This window comes from Antechinus flavipes, chromosome 1 (assembly GCF_016432865.1).
Source record: "Antechinus flavipes isolate AdamAnt ecotype Samford, QLD, Australia chromosome 1, AdamAnt_v2, whole genome shotgun sequence".
In the NCBI taxonomy this organism is placed as follows: domain Eukaryota; kingdom Metazoa; phylum Chordata; class Mammalia; order Dasyuromorphia; family Dasyuridae; genus Antechinus; species Antechinus flavipes.
This window is the reverse complement of record NC_067398.1, coordinates 70,241,507-70,257,906: the sequence shown is the minus strand read 5'-3', so window position 1 is coordinate 70,257,906 and position 16,400 is coordinate 70,241,507.

Genomic DNA, 16,400 nt, shown 5'->3' with positions numbered 1-16,400 from the left:
GAAAGAGGAAAGGGAACAGAGAGAAGAGGAAAGAAGAGAAAAGAAGAGAGATTTCCTGGAGGTCAAATGTAGTCCAGGACTCAAAGCTTATCTTTCTTGGCAATATCCTGTAGAGCTTCTGCTATTCTGGCATAGTCTTCAAGAGCTAAGTCTCTGTCATAGCACAAAGAAGCACTAGAAGGAGACATATTCATGAAAGATCAATGCAATGTAGCCAGAAAATGATAGTAAATAAAAGGCTGGCAAAATGTGAGAATATGTGCAAATCTCTTCTTAAAGACGTGAGTTCTGAAGCTGGGAGAAGATAGATCAGATGCTATTATTCTTCTTATTTCTCCATTATGATTCAGTTTTGTTTTTTTAAAACCTATTGATCTAGTCAGCCCTATGTCTGTATCTATCCCTAGTATGTCAGCTGGTTGCTAAGCTCATCTCTAATGGTTTCTTCCTTCAGCTAGCCAGTTGGAGGAATTCCAGGGTCAGTACTGTTTCCTAAAATACCAACATAGCTGTCAAGTTCATTGTAGTAGGGGCTACTATGATTATGGTGGCTGATATAGAGACAGGGATAGGGATGATGTCTTGGAAGTTTGATCACTGACAATTCTAGGAACCAATCTCTTTAGCGGTAACTCTTTTACCCCATCTTGAGCTTTGTCCTGTCAAAAGCCATGGCTCTCTTTAGTGTAATGGCAGCATTCTTCATAGTCTTCAACATTTGAGTCTCTGTAAAGGTTCCCTTGCTTTGTCCTGCTCCTTAGCTCAAACCCTGATCCCCTTGCTGGAATGTATATTTGGCACAATTATTTTTCTTTTAAAAATAGGGATAGTGGTAATGGAGGAATTGGAAGATGATGAGGAAGAAAAGGAAGAAAGAGAAGAAGACAATAACAGTCATAATTTTGAGCACAATATACCTCAAAAGTGAAAGAAAACCTTAGCATCCTATGAAAACTAAATTTTTAGTCTTTTTAAAAAGTATTTTCCCATGTCTGTTTCTCATTTCTACTCAGTTATTTAATTTATAGTATCATTTAGCACTGCCTGAAACTTCACTACTGAGTACCAGTCCTCCTTTGTTATATAGTATTTACAGACTCTTTTTGAACTTACCTTCTAATTCTTTGATCTACTAATTAATTTTACTTACTAATTTTGTTTTCTCTTTGCTGCATGTTAATCCTTTCATTAGTGAACCCTTCCCTAAGTTAGATAACTTATTCCCTAATTCTATCTTTTCTTTCTAATTCCCATAAATTGGCTTTTAATGTCTCCTTTCTTTTTTGCTAAACTTTTTTTATTTTTTTCCTCAGCTCAAAGAAAGCCTTGCAGCAAAACCATAGCTATTAACCTTGGGATAAGTTATTTATTTTATTAATCTTTTATATTTTGCAAATGGAGATTTCTCAAATGTTTTAGCAAGAAATTAAAAAACATAATTTCCATATTTTAATGTCTGATGCAAATGGCCTTGTGGCGATATACACTTTTAAAAGCAATTTGGGAAGACTAAAGTGTTTTTACAATCTCTTGTCCATTCTATCTGTGATATGCATTCAAAAAGTATTGGTGGGGGTGAGATGTGGGTAGGAGAAGCATACTTAAATATGCTTAAATACTTAAAGAAGTATTCAACATAGGAAATATTGTGATAGATGACTCAGACCACAGTTACATGTCCTATTCCCTTACTAAAGTCATTTCTAGCTCTTATATTTTATGTATACCTATGTCTAAAAAACACTTGGATATTGGTGAAAAGAAATTAAAATTGTAGAAATAATGGAATTAATATGACATAAAGCAAATTCTTTGACTTCTTATACTTTATGAGCATGAATATGATGATATCAGAACTGCCACTGTGTGTATGCTAAGTGTGAAAGAGTCACTGAAACACACTTCTCTATAGAGAAGCCCCATTAGAGATTTTTTTTTGGTGTGTGTTTAGATATTGTTATTAGAAGGGCCCTATGAAAAGGCATGTGTTATTGGTATGTGATTTATTTGGATAATAAATGTTCTAGAACTGTTCTAGAACTGTAAGTAACTTTTGAATCCATTTAATTCAATTTCCTCATTTTACAAATGAGGAAACTGAAATAGGGGAAATTTAATAAATTTAAGAGTCAGCCAATGTCACACAGATAGGAAGTGTCAGATTTAAGATTTGAACCCAGATGCTCTCAATTGAAAGCTTGGATTCTTTCGACTTTACCACTCCTCTCTAGATTAATTATTGATTACACAGGCCCTGAGGGAATTGGAGGGAAATACTATTGACTTTGAAGTGGATGCAAACATTTGAATATATTCAAATTCCACATAATTGGAAGTTATAATTAAATAAAATATAATGCCAGTCCAATGAAAATATGTGGTGGGAATTTGAATAAGCAACAATTTCAGAGGATTCATTATTTCTACTAATTGAGAACTAGCTGTAGTTTTAGTAGGGAAATGGGAGTAGTAGAGGAGAGAAGGTGATAGAAGTTGATGCTCTTGAGCAGAGATATCAACAAAGGATCACTAAATAGTGTGTAAAGATTCCTGTGAACTACCTATTGACTTAATTTTAAAATTTAAAATTGTCTATGATTAATCATATTTTAAAATTTTGCTAATTATTTTCTAATTACATTCTAATCTGGTTTAGGATGTATTTGAGAATGTCACAGGTTGCACATTTAATTTCTCTGTCTTGTATATTAAGAAAAATCAAGCAAATAGCTTGTATACTGTTAATGCCTGGGTTAGCCAGAGTTCCTCATTTAATGGAAATAAATAAATTCAGAGACTTTTGTTTATAAGTGACCTTATAAGTAGCAACAACAGAATGATTTCTTGTATAAATATGCATTGAAAACAGGAAATAGGACTAGTTTCTCCTCAAGAAAAGGAAGAATATGGGCACTTCTTCAAGATCACACAGGGATTCAGTGACCAGAGATATAATTTCTCTGATTCTTTCCGAGAACTGCATTTTTACCTTTCTTTGCTTCATTTTCAACTGCAATAAATACTAGAAAAAAATAAACTACATTGGCTGCTGGCATGCCTTAGGGAAAAGGTCAGGGGTCCAGCTTGCTAAGAGCTGTGCTCCAAATCCAGAGTAAGAGAGGAAAAACTCCTGTCTATAATCATTTGTTGATGGCACAGTGTGTCTCTGGTGTCCAAAACAGATAATGAAAGTGCAGGAGCGGATTAGTCCCAATGAATTAGGCCATTGGGAGAACTAGGGTCTCAGAGAAGGACTCAGCTGCGTATTGTTACAGAAGGGGGTAATCTTTGTTATAGAGAGGATCAAAACGCTCAGAGCGGAACATGATATTCAAATTCATCTAGTTCAGAGGGTCTTAACCTTTTTCTGTATCATGGACCTTGTGGACAGTCTAGCCTATTCATGTTTCTAAATACATAAAATAAAAAACATGGGATTAAAAAGGAAACCAATTATGTTAAAATGAAGTTATCAAAATATTGAAAAAAATATCATAGACCTTAGTTAAAAACCACTAAATTATTCAACTACTTCATTTTTTACAAATGGTGGAAACTGAGGTACATGGCTTAAAGTGACTCTCCCAAGGTTCCATGGGTTAAGGGAGCCACACTTCAAAGTAAAGTGCTAGGTGATTCAGTAAATTAAGCTTTGGACTTAGTCAGGAAGACATGACTTCAAACATACTTCAAACAGCCATTTATTAGCTGTGTGACTGTAGGCAATTACTCATCTCCCTCAGTTTTCTTATCTATAAAATAGATATTATAAAAGCCCTTATTTTCCAGTATTGTTATAAAGATCAAATTAGTTATTTGTAATGTGTTTTGCTACATAAGTCTATTTGTTTTTGTTATTAAATTCCATGTTTTTTGAGTTTAATTTCAGTATTTTTTCCTCTGTCTTATGTTGACTCTCAGACATTAGGTGATGTAAGAAAGGGCCTTAAAAAGGTCCTTTATCTTTTTGAGCTTCAATTTCCTCATTGATAAGCTGAAGAGATTGGACTAGATGATCTCTACACTTCCTTTTAGTTCTGAATCCTTTGATTTTGGATACCAAGAGGAAAGGCTGCCATGAAGATGGAGGAAGGTACTGTGCCTGTTCAACTGTGACAGCCACAAAGACTTTTTTATTTGGTTATCACTGAAGCAAAATAATTGAAACCTTAGAATGGCTAGAGAAGGAATATGGAAAACACTAGATTTCACTTTAACAATCTTTAGCCATTTTTCCCATCTAAGTATGAAATGGAACTAATATTTCAAGAAATTATGAATAGTAGTTGATGTGAAGCAAGTATGGATATGATGGAAACTCCCATATAAATGTCATTTGTGCTAACTAAACTATTTCCCCCAATCATCTTATCAATCCTTTCTTGAAAAAACAGAGAATTCTTTTGCTTGTGACTCCCCTACCAAGTGTTTTCCAAATAAAATTTATGCATTAAAAAGTCAACTTTAATTTGACAATATTCTAACAGTCAAATTGGATATTTTAGAAACAGATAATTGGCATCTAGACAAATGTTTCCAAATGGAAATACTAGTTTTTATTTAAGGCTAACATGTGTTTTTTCTTCCTAGGGACACCAATCCAATTCAAATTTTCCTTTCTCCCCTGTTTTTTTTTTTTTTTCTCAAGTTTTCTAATAGTCATTGACTCATCATCATTCTTAAACATTTGCTACTCTCTCCCTCTACCGCCCACTAGGTGTTCATTGTACTGGCTAGATAATAGATATAGAAATGAGTCAGAGAAAATAAATAATTTGCTCTCAAATGTTTTTACATATTGTCATTTTTGAGAGATATTCCAGTATCACAGTGGAGAGATGGATGAGAATCATGTGCATCCAGAGAGAGGTTTATAGGGACTAAATGTGAATCACAACATGGTATTTTCATCTTTTTTGTGGTTTTTTATTTGTTTGCTTGTTTTCTTGTGTAGCATGATAAATATGGAAATATATTTAGAAGAATTGTACATGTTTAACCTATATTGGATTACTTGCTATCTAGGCGATATTACCTCCGGGTGCTGAAATTTATAGGGGATTTATACTCCTTTATCTACACAAAAACAACTTATTTAGCACCCACTTGCCAACAATAGTTAAAATTAATGAAAGATAGGCTTCTTTCTTTTTCTTTTCCTGAATCTCTTCAGTGAAATTTTTGTTCTGGGCCCTTTCTCCTTACCCATGCAACTGAATTTATTTTTAAAAACTGACCTGAGGACATATTTGTGTTATTTATCCTGGAATAAATTTTATGAGTATTATCCCTGGTGCCAAAGTTGCTAGCTATATCTCTGAGAAAGGAAAATAATAAACATTGGCAAAATGCTAATTTACTTCTTTTAATATAATACATTATGCTCACTATTTTCCTAATGTTGAAATATCTTTGCATCTCTGTAACAAATTCAACTTGATCATAATTAATGATTTTCTGAATGAATTCCTGTAGTCTGATGGATTTTATGTAAATTTTAGAATTTATATTGATTAATAACATTGGTTTATAGTTCTCCTTTGTTATATCCTTCCCTCTGATAAGTTTTAGGACTATATTTGTCTCTTTCAAGAAGTTTAGTAGAGTGCTTTCTTAGTTTTCAACAATAATTTGTGTAGTATTGATATTAATTGTTTTCTAAATGTATGATGGCAAATTTTGTTCCAGTCTCTATATGTACAGGTTATACAATGCAACCTCTTTACCTGTGATCATGCCCTGTGGAAGGTTCATTATTGATTTGCTGTGTTATACCACCATGGGCCCAGGTAAAGTTTTAAAAAAATTAAGTTAACACAGAATATATGTAGTCTTAAGTAAAAGATCAGGAAATGAAGAGAGGGAAGGGAAGAAATAAGAATAAACATTTATTAAGTGTCTACCATGTGCCAGTCACTATGCTAAGTTCTTTATTTGTAAAATGAAATAACAGTATTGGTTATTAGGATCAAGCAATACGATATTTGGAAAGTACTTTGCAAAAATTAAAGTGATATATAAATGCTATATTTATTCTCACTTTATTATAAAATAGTGATGACTGGATTCACAAAGGCTTTGTCAGACTTGTTCAAGATCTGGTAGTTCCAACCAAAATAGAAAGACTTTAAGTATGGACCTGATGATAGGCTGCATATCTGCTTAGTCATGAATGTTGTGATTACTCAATGTGAATTTTGACCCTAGGGTGATGAACCATAGCAACTTCCAAAGATCATGTTCTAAGTAATAGAGAGCCATGAAAAGCATCTGGTTGAAATCACACATTTTAATGTATTGATAGCAAAAATCAGTAAGTATAAACTTTCTATCTGACCCTCATATAAACTCTAGAAGGCTGTAGAATTTTGTGCTATTTTTATGCTTTCCTATTTTGTTATTTGCATCACTTCAGAAAATAGTATTTTTGCCTTATAAAAATGATTTTCTTTCATTTAACTTCTCTTTATATTTCTATTTCTCTCTTCTCTAAAATACTTGCTTTTCTTCTTCCATTATACTAGACTTATTTTGGTATCTTTTGAGCCATTCGTTTTGCTTCTCTTTCTAAGCACATAGTATTCTGTATGAGACAGATATTCTCTCATATCTTTTCTCCTTCAGATAAAGATAAAAAGGAAAGGGACCCTCATTTCCTCACATCGATGGGAGAGCTTTCTTTTTTCTTGGGATCATGAAAAAATAATGAATCTAGAAAAATATAGCTCTCTAAAGCATTTAAAATTCACTCAAGCAAACATATAAATAATTCTGAGGGCAAAAAAATAATATGAAGAAGCCTCTTATGATAGTTTGATCAAAAATCTTCTATTAACTACATCTATGGAAAGGGCAGACCCAAAAGGTAGTTTTTAATTAGAGGAATTTTATCATCAAGCTGCTTCTCTGTAGATGACTCATGTTCAGGCAGAGCAAACTAAAGAAAAATGGTGGGGAAAAAGCCCATCTTATTTACACATTAACCCTGGTTCTCTCAGGGAAAGGGGTCAACTGTACATTGTATAATCTGTAAGGCCAGCCAGGAAGGGGAGCCCTGCTTCAAGTTTTTGGTCTTAACAGAAAGCGGGGCAAGTTTAATGTGAGCCAGATAGTAGATCTAATGAGAAGTATATCTTCCTTTACAATTCATTTGGTATTTTTTTCTGGTAAACCTCTGTGTGGAAAATGTACAGACAGAGACTTATAGTCTTGGTTATGAAATATGAGCCATAATTGACAAAAATGGTCATAGGGAAAGGTTGATAGTGATATTAGTTAGTCAGCAAGCATTTAAGTACTTACTATATGCCAGGCACTAATACTGAATACAATGGTTCAGTACAGGCAAAAACACAATCATACTCACCAACATATCCAATACTTTAAGATTTGCAAATAATTTTGCATATATTAATTATTTCAAGGAACTCATGTTCTCTTGGGGGAGACATTGCATAAATAACAATGGATAGATTAAAAATGTGTATGTGCAAGACATATACCTTATCAATGGAAGGTGATTTCTGAAAATGTCACTAGCAGATGTAAGACCAGGGAGGTGGATGGAAAACATCTTTTGTAGAATATGGAATTTGAGCTGCCAATTTTTAAATTACATTTTCTTTTTTCAATTAAGATATTTATTTTCTCTCTCATACATTTATCTTCCTCTATGTACCATATTGAGAAAGATAAAAAGAAAAACAAAATCCTTCTAACCTGCATAATTAATCAAAAGACATTTCCAAGTGGTATGTGTATAAAAATATGTATTTCATTCTGCATATTGAGTCTATTACTTCTTTGTTAGAAAATGGGTTCTTCATCATATGTAGTTTGTAATCATAGTAAATTTTCCAAAATTGTTAATTGTTTTTGTTAAATTATTCTCCTGGTTTTCAGTTCACTCTCTATTAGTTCATATAGGTCTTCCCAGGTTTCTCTGAAAATAACTATTTTGTCATTTTTTATACTACAACAATATTCCTTTATATATATATAACAAATTTTTCTCAGTCTTTCCCCAATTAATAGATATCTTCTAGTTTTCTAGTCTTCTAGTTTTCTAGTTCTTGATACCATGGGAAGATCTATCAATATCTTTTGAACATATACAAATATTTTGTATGTGGATTATATATGTATAAAGTATGTATAAATATGTATATATGTATAAAGTGATTTTTTTGTTGGGGAAAGATGCTAGTAATTGTGAGATTCAGTAATGGTTTTATGTCAAAAGCACTACTTAAGCAGAGTTTTGAAAGAAACAATGGATTACAAGAAGTATTTTTGTGCAGTTCTGCATTTAGATTATATTGTATCTTGCTCACAATCACGATGTTCTTCTCTTTTGCCTTTAGGGAAAACCTCAACTTCAATTCTCCGAAGATTACAATACAGTGTGTTCTAAGAGTCTTAGTGCCATTTAAAGTGCTTAAAACAGCAATCAGATTCTAGGGACCAACTGTATTAAATGGCTTATAGCCAAATATCCAGTGTTTTATCTTCCTAAATGACTGGCACAGTACTCTGAAATAGTAGGTACTGAGTTGAATGAATGAATTTATTATTTTAAGATTTTCACTTTTTAGGCCTTACAAGTTTGCATGACCTAAGGTAATCCAGCTAGAGGCAGGACTAGAACAGAAGTTCAGCCTCTAATTTTCAGACCAGTACTCTTTCTGCTCTAACCACCTATGTTCATATTTTTTACCCACATAAATGTTTCATCTTTATAAATAAGAAAATGGATTTTTAAAATGAAGACTCTTATCTACTGGCCCAAAGCATATAGAAAACTAGAAAGGATAACTTGAAATATGGAAATTCTTTAAATGCATGAATTGTATCTGGCCAAAAGGTAAAGCAATTTGATTTATGTCCTAGTCTCCCTTCAGACCTGAACTGGTTAAAAAGTAGTCACATATATAAGTGACTCTCCAAAGCTAAAGAAGTGTTTCAATTGGGGGTATGCAGTGATGTCAACTTATTACAGTGAAAATTTTAGGGGTGAAGAATTCTGAGCTGATTTAGGATGCCCAGAGGCATTTGCATTGTCATGTGCTTAACCAGCATGTTTTTATTTCTCCCATCTTTTGCCTGAGTATATATTTAAGTAGTAATTTCAAGCATGGTAGGATTGAGAGGTTCTATTCTGTCTTCTTAAAGAGTTATACTATCACTGTAGTCTATTAGGAGCGAACATATCCCCTATTATGCGTTTGAACATAATCCTGCTGTATTTGAACAGCAGCCCTATCTTAGTAGTAGTGGTAATGGAAAGGTTAGAAGAAAAGCAGTAGGAAGAATTATTGATCTTATACCATTTCTTATTTTGCATATTACATCTGAAATATTGGTTGATAAAGTCATTTACCACTGGTAATAAAACATAGACTATAGAGGTATCTTGGAAACCTTGAGAGCAATCTAATCACATCAGACATTAAATAGTGTCTCTCCTTCCTCAGATGCTAAAGAAAGCAAAAATGTGTGTTTTTATTGCTATTCAAAGGTGAACTTTGAATTACACGAAAATCAGGGCATAAACTTCTTAGTTTCCTATCTGTGTACTGCATATATTTCCTGTGCATTTGTATAAGTGGGTGAGCCCTCCAGGGACATTTGCTATCTCCTTTGGAAGTGTCTATCTCAGAATAACCTCTCAGTGCACATTTGCAAGTAGAATAGTAATAAAAAAATTGATTTGGGATTTCAATCTATCCAAACAGTATAAAAAGACAAATCTCCTGTCCAGTATTGACTTTTTATTAAAAAAATGTTATATGATGGGTTGTGACATCCATCCTGATAGCCAGGAAGAAAAAGCAAACTCAGAAAAAATATCATACTGAGATTGTGTGTGTGTGTGTGTGTGTGTGTGTGTCTACTTATTGACCTTGAAGAAAGAGAAGTGTTGAGATCAAATTTCTTGCTACAGCTATTCAAAAGGTGAATTTGGAATTTGTAAAAATCAGAGCATAAACTTCCAAGTTTCCTATCGATGTATAATACATATTTTCTGTGCATTGGTATAAATGTGTGAGCCCTCCAGGGACATTGCTCTCTCCTTTGGAAGTGCCCAGAGATTATTCTGGGTCCACATTTGCAAATAGAATAGTGATTTGATGTAATTTGAAGTGAAAATCAGATTTCTTTGGTTTTCCTTCTAAGTTTGATCATTAACTAATCTTAATGACCTTGAGCTATTTATTCCACTTCTCAGCATCTTGTTATTGTTATTTGTAAAATGTTGATGGTTATATGGAGGGGAGGAAAGAGGATTTGGTAATCTCAGAGGTCCCTTTTATTTCCATTTGTGTATGATTTACACCTATGAAAGGCAATAGTAATAGTTTTTGTGGCAGGAGGTAGAGGAAATTATTTCTGTATATTAGAAGCTTTCCCTATGTCCTTGAAGTCATATCATGAGGTGTCCATTATGCCACTTATCCACAAAGCAAAGGGTAGCTAGGATGGCAAGTGGATAGAGGGCAGAGCCTGGAATAAGAAAAATCTGAATTCAAATTTGACCTTAGACACTTACTAGCTGTGTGACTCTAGGTAAGTCATTTAACCCTGGTTCCCTCAGTTCCTACTCTATAAAATGAGCTTCAGAAGGAAATGGCAAACCCTCTAATATCTTTGTTGAAAAAGCCCCCCAAAAGAGTCACAAAGAGTCAGACATGACTGAAAATGACTAAATAATACCAGCATGAAAATCCACAAAGGTAGTTCTACACCATGGTCACTACATCCACAAGGGATTTAGAGCAGAGATCAAGGAAATTACATGTGTCAGGAAGTATTCTGACTAGCTCTCATTAAACTTGCTTTGATTTCTCTTAGAACCAATGACCCGGACAATTCTCATTTTCATGGCTGGATTAAGAAGAGTACCCATAGGTGATAGAGCCTGGCTAGTTTTACAGCCACCTGGGCACTTTGGATTGTGATCAGAGATATCAGTAGAAATTTTTATGCCTAAGGCAAGGGTAATAAAACATGCACGCCAATTCTTCTAGGGAGGGGATTGGGAACTACAAACTTTTATGCCATAAACCAATTCATTCTGAATTCAGAGATGAATAAGAAGTAGCCAAACAGAAACCCCATTAGGTTCCTGAGCTGGTGAAGGGATGGGGCACATATGCAACTGAGAAAGAGTTTATATGAGGTACTTGGTTTATTTGATAGTTTCCTATTTTAATTAATTATTCTTATTCTCTAGATACTAAATTCAAATTTCTATGGTGCTAATGGACTTCCTATGCTTATGGGTCTTGCAGATTTCAGTAACCTGAAATAAAACTGCAGTTATCCCACTTTGGCTATGATTCATTCAGATGGTGACCCAATCAGGTGTATTTGAACCAGCTCAAACAAGTTCATGAGAACCAACTGTTTAATTGTAAGTATGAGCACTTAATCCTTAGTAATGGAAAATGCTACAAATGAAGACAATTTATTGTTTTGTTGATTGTCTAGATTTAAGAAAATGATGGAGAAAATGTTAATAATGAAAGTTAAATTTCAGAGTATGCCTTCTGTTCATTTGAAGCCAGTAAATATTTATCAGCACACCCTGGAGCTAATGTTATTTCCTATTTTCTACAAAAGTATTTCATAGAATTCTTTTTTTTCCTTAAAGTACACCCACACATACCTCAAATCCTCTAAGGTCACAAAAACTGTAACACTCATGGTAAAATACAACAGAGTAGGATCTTATCCCTACCTTCATTTTGAAGAGAGTAAATTAGAGACTCAAAGTCCTCTTTTAATTTTTTTTTAGTATGACTTGTAATGTTCAGATTATCAATTTATTTTGATCACATTGTGGTATATGGTGAAAGAATGTGGTCTAAACCTAATTTCGTATTCCTGCTTTTTCCTTTTCTGAAAGTTTTTGTCAGATAACTTCTTCCACATAATTTATTATCTTAGTTTTAATAGTGTTTTGAACTTGATTATTTCTATTCTTCCTTATAGAATAAGTTTATTCCATTTAACTACTTTTTAACTAGTACCAATTAGTTGTAATTAGTGTTTTTTATAATATAATTTGGGGACTCAAAGATATGAGTAGCTTTCCTTTTAATCTAAAAGTCATTCTTCTGGGAATGTGTCACAAAAAAGCTAAGAAACAAGAGGAGTTCTATGTATTGCAATATTTCCTAGTCACATGTTTTGTGGTAGCAAGAATTAGAAATAAAGAAAGAACCAATGCTTATAAAGTGGTGGAACAAATTAGGACGTATGAATTTTACTTAATGTTATTGTATAATAACAAGTAGGAAAATGAGGAATTCAGAGAAATGTGTGATGCAGAGGAATGTAGAAACCCCCTCCCCAATAATATGTGAAATATTTGCCATAATGTAAATGGAAAGAACAAGAACAAATGAAATGCAATAGTATATGGTATAATGATAAATGACTGGTTTTGGCCCTAGAGAAGTAAGAAGGGTGGGGGCGGGGTAGGTCTTGCTGTTTGTTTTTGTTGGGGACATAGAGTACTACTGGTATTTTTTGACATGTTAGTAGGGTCAGTTGGTGTTAATTTTTTCTTTTGATCATAAGACAAGGTTCACTTGAGAGAGGAGGGGAATATATCTGAAACTTCCTGGAAAAAAATCCGGAAAAAATTAAGTCATGAATAAGATGATTCTGTTTTTTTTTTCTTTTAAGGAGAATATAGTTATTATTCTGAGGTCTCTAGAAGAAGCAAAAGCTAAACTAGATCAATACATGAAAATATTTCAATTGAAAAGGCAAGTTCACTAGACCTTCTAAGAAAGAAGTTGGATTTCTAAGGGTGAATACAACATTTAAAAATAGACAATGGGTGATTGAAACATTTAAATATTTTTTTTTCTTTAGAAAGAGCATTAATAGAGCACATTATTGTGGACTTATGTAACTCTAATGCCTTGGTTCAGTGTATTAGAATAGCCCTGTGGCATTATTGCCATTTTGACAAGAAGATGGATATTTCAAAGAAGCACTTTTGAGTTCAATCAAATTTGAAAAACAATTTAAGATCAGTCATTTATGTGAGACTGCTTTCATCTGCAAATGGCTAATTTAGGAAAAATGAATGTGCAAATGGGAGCTGCCTCACTCCTGTTTCATCCCCAGTCTACTTTTTTTGTGTGGGAAAAGAGCAATAATCTTCAGTGAACAAATGAGTTTTTCTGTCTTTAGCTCTGATGCTGCAGAGAGTTTAAATTAGGAGGGCATAGAAATCAAAATGTTCATATCATATCAGTCACTGGATGGTAGGTAAAACAAGGTAAATACCATTAAGCCATAAGAAGGGCTGCAAATAAGCTTCCCCTCCCTCCTTTATACAAGAAAATATGGGGCAACAACAAACGACTGAGAAGGTTTGCAGAGATGAGGCTTAAGTTTCTAACTCTTATTAAAACGTGTCACTGCAGAAGCAATCTTTGAATAAACAAAATTGAAGGTTACCCAAAAGATATTGCAGAGCCATATGTTAGACAGTATCAGGGTGTAACACATTATATATGAAGAAGGAATAATAAGAATAAGAAAATAATTAACATTTATATAGTGTCTTTTATGTGCTGTTATATACATGAAACACAATGCTCCAAGGGAATAATAGCATAAAAAGATGTTTTTGAAGTAACATAGTAGAGAAAGCCAGTGGTTTTCACCCAATGTCAACTGAATGTGAGTAAGGTCACAAACACATTGGCTAGATTCCTTATGGTAGGTTGACAGGAGAGCTCAGACAAGCAGGGATAGGCTGTGTTTTGCATTGTCAGAGGGAGTATTCATGTCAATCAGATCACAGATTTTTTTTTTTTTTGTTATCTTAGTGATTTGGGGATTGTTCCAAACTGTGATTTGGCTAAAAAAAGATTCTGCAAACTTCATTCACAAGATCATAGATTTATAATCGGAAAGGACTTCACTTTCCTATCCCTTCATTTTTCTATAGTCATTGCTAAATTTATACAGATAACTATATTGGAATCTGTTTTTTTAAGTAACATGTTATATTTAACATGTATTGGACTACCTGCCATCTAGGGGAGGGGGTAGTAGGAAGGAAGGGAAGAGTTGGAACAGAAGGTTTTGCAAGGGTCAATGTTGAAAAATTACCCATGTATATGTTGTATCAACAAAAAAGCTATAATTATAATAAAAAAGAGAAAAGTAGAATGTTAGAGATATTGGGTAATAGAGTATAAATAGTACTAGATTACGCATCATAAGAAACCTGGGTGTAAAATTTGCCTTTATGCTTACTAACTTACTGTATGACCATGGGCAATTAATCAATAAAGATTTATTAAATATGCACTATGTGCCACGCATTGTGTTAGACTTTGAGGATACAAGTATAAAAACCACAATTCCTACTCCCGAGTCACTTAAATTTTAATGGAAGAGATAATATACATAGTATAGAGTTAATGACTACACATCTACACATATATGTACATACAGGTAAATGAATTAAATACAAAGTATTTGGGGGGGCACTGACAGTTGAAGCAGGGACAGGGAAGGCTTTATTTGGAAGATTGTACTTGTGTTATATCTTAAAGGTAAAGAGTAGTCCTCTAAAGCTCTGAAGGACATTATAAAATGAAAGTAATCATATCTGTAGCACCTACTTCACAGGGTTGTTATAGGAAACAAATGAGAAAATGAAGCTAGAGTGCTTTGCAAATCTGGAAGTACTATATTCATGTAATCTATTACTATTATGAACAAACATGGGAATGTCACTTAACCAGAATTTCCTACGAGAGAAGCTATTTATATTTACCATGCTCTTCCCTTTGCTGGATGGAACTGAAAATGAATTCATTTATGGAAACATAGATTTGGAATTGAAAGGGACATTAATGAGTCTCTTCTACTCCTAAAATTATTTATAGATACTGTAATTGAGGCAAAAGAGATTGTGATGAGCCAAAATCATCCAAGTAAAAAGTAGTAGTGAGATTTGAAAATAGACCCTCTAACATCAGATCCAATTCTTTTTCTATTTAACCATGCTTTGAATCATATCTTCATAATGTTCTCCTTCAATTTAGTCCTTCTCAACTGTACACTATGTGCCAGGCACTGTGCTAAATACCAGGGATATAAAGACCAAAAGATGTCCTACTTTCAAGGAGTTCATGTTTTAATGGGAGAGCATGCAAAAAACCATGAACAAACAAGCTATATGCAGGATGAATTGGAATCAACAGGGAAATGATACTGACATTGGGTGGGATTGGGAAAGAAAGGTGAGATTTTAGCTGGGATTTGCAAGAAGCCAGGACAGAGAAATGAGGGGGGAGAGAATTCTAAATATGGGAAATAGTCACTAATAATGCCTGGAGCTGGGAGATGGAGAGTTTTATGCAAGGACTAGCAAGGAAGTCATTCCCCCATCCCATGTTACATCTATGAATTTTTTTTGCATGGTATTCAAGAACCAATCTAGCTAAATTGAAAATATTACCTCACTAGAAAGTTGACCATTAGGTACTGAAATTTTTTCAACTATACAACTCACAAAAATAATCTACAGTGTTATCATTTCCATTGATGGAGAAAATTCATACTGAAAAGGATCACGCATCCTTGAAGGTGAAAAATGTTCATATTTCTTGACTTTTAGGTCTTGTAATTATGTTAATATTTATTGACCTTTCTTCTTTTTGCATCTGTAAAACATACTTGACTGATTTTTAAAAATTCACTTTAGTAATTCCTCTCAAGTAGAAATCATTATCCAGCAAAGATATCAAATTCTCTACCCTTTAGTCATTTCTATTTCAGAGACGGTGTTATTATTTTTAGTTTACTTTATCTATTTAGTTTACATTATCTGTTCTCTTTCAGGTATTATTATATATAACCCTCCCCCAAAATGCCATATTTATTTATTATTTTAATATATACACAAAGCACAGTTTGATCCTACTTTTAGGCAGCATTAAACACATACTTGCACTTAAAGAGGGAACAAAAAGAAAAATAAGAAAAGAAAAAAGTGAATAATTGAACACCCAATGGGTCCTTATGGCATTATAGTGTAGAAGAAAAAAAATAAACCAGAAATCAATCTAAATTTTGCTCCCAAACTAGCTCTATGATCTTGGGCAAACTGCAATCTTTCTGAGTCTCAGTTTCTTTATCAGTAGAATCAGGCATTTGGACTTATCTAACAGACATCCCCAGCTTTATGTTGGTATATAATATGGTTCAATTTTATCTTTATACCTCCTCTTCATTTATCCATTTAGCATTGTATGTTGTCCATAGAAGGCTGGGAACTGAACCTATTGTTTCTTTGCTATAGAGAACTCCCTCTCTCTATCAATGCAAATAAGTACCTTTTCTACAAATGATAGTGATAG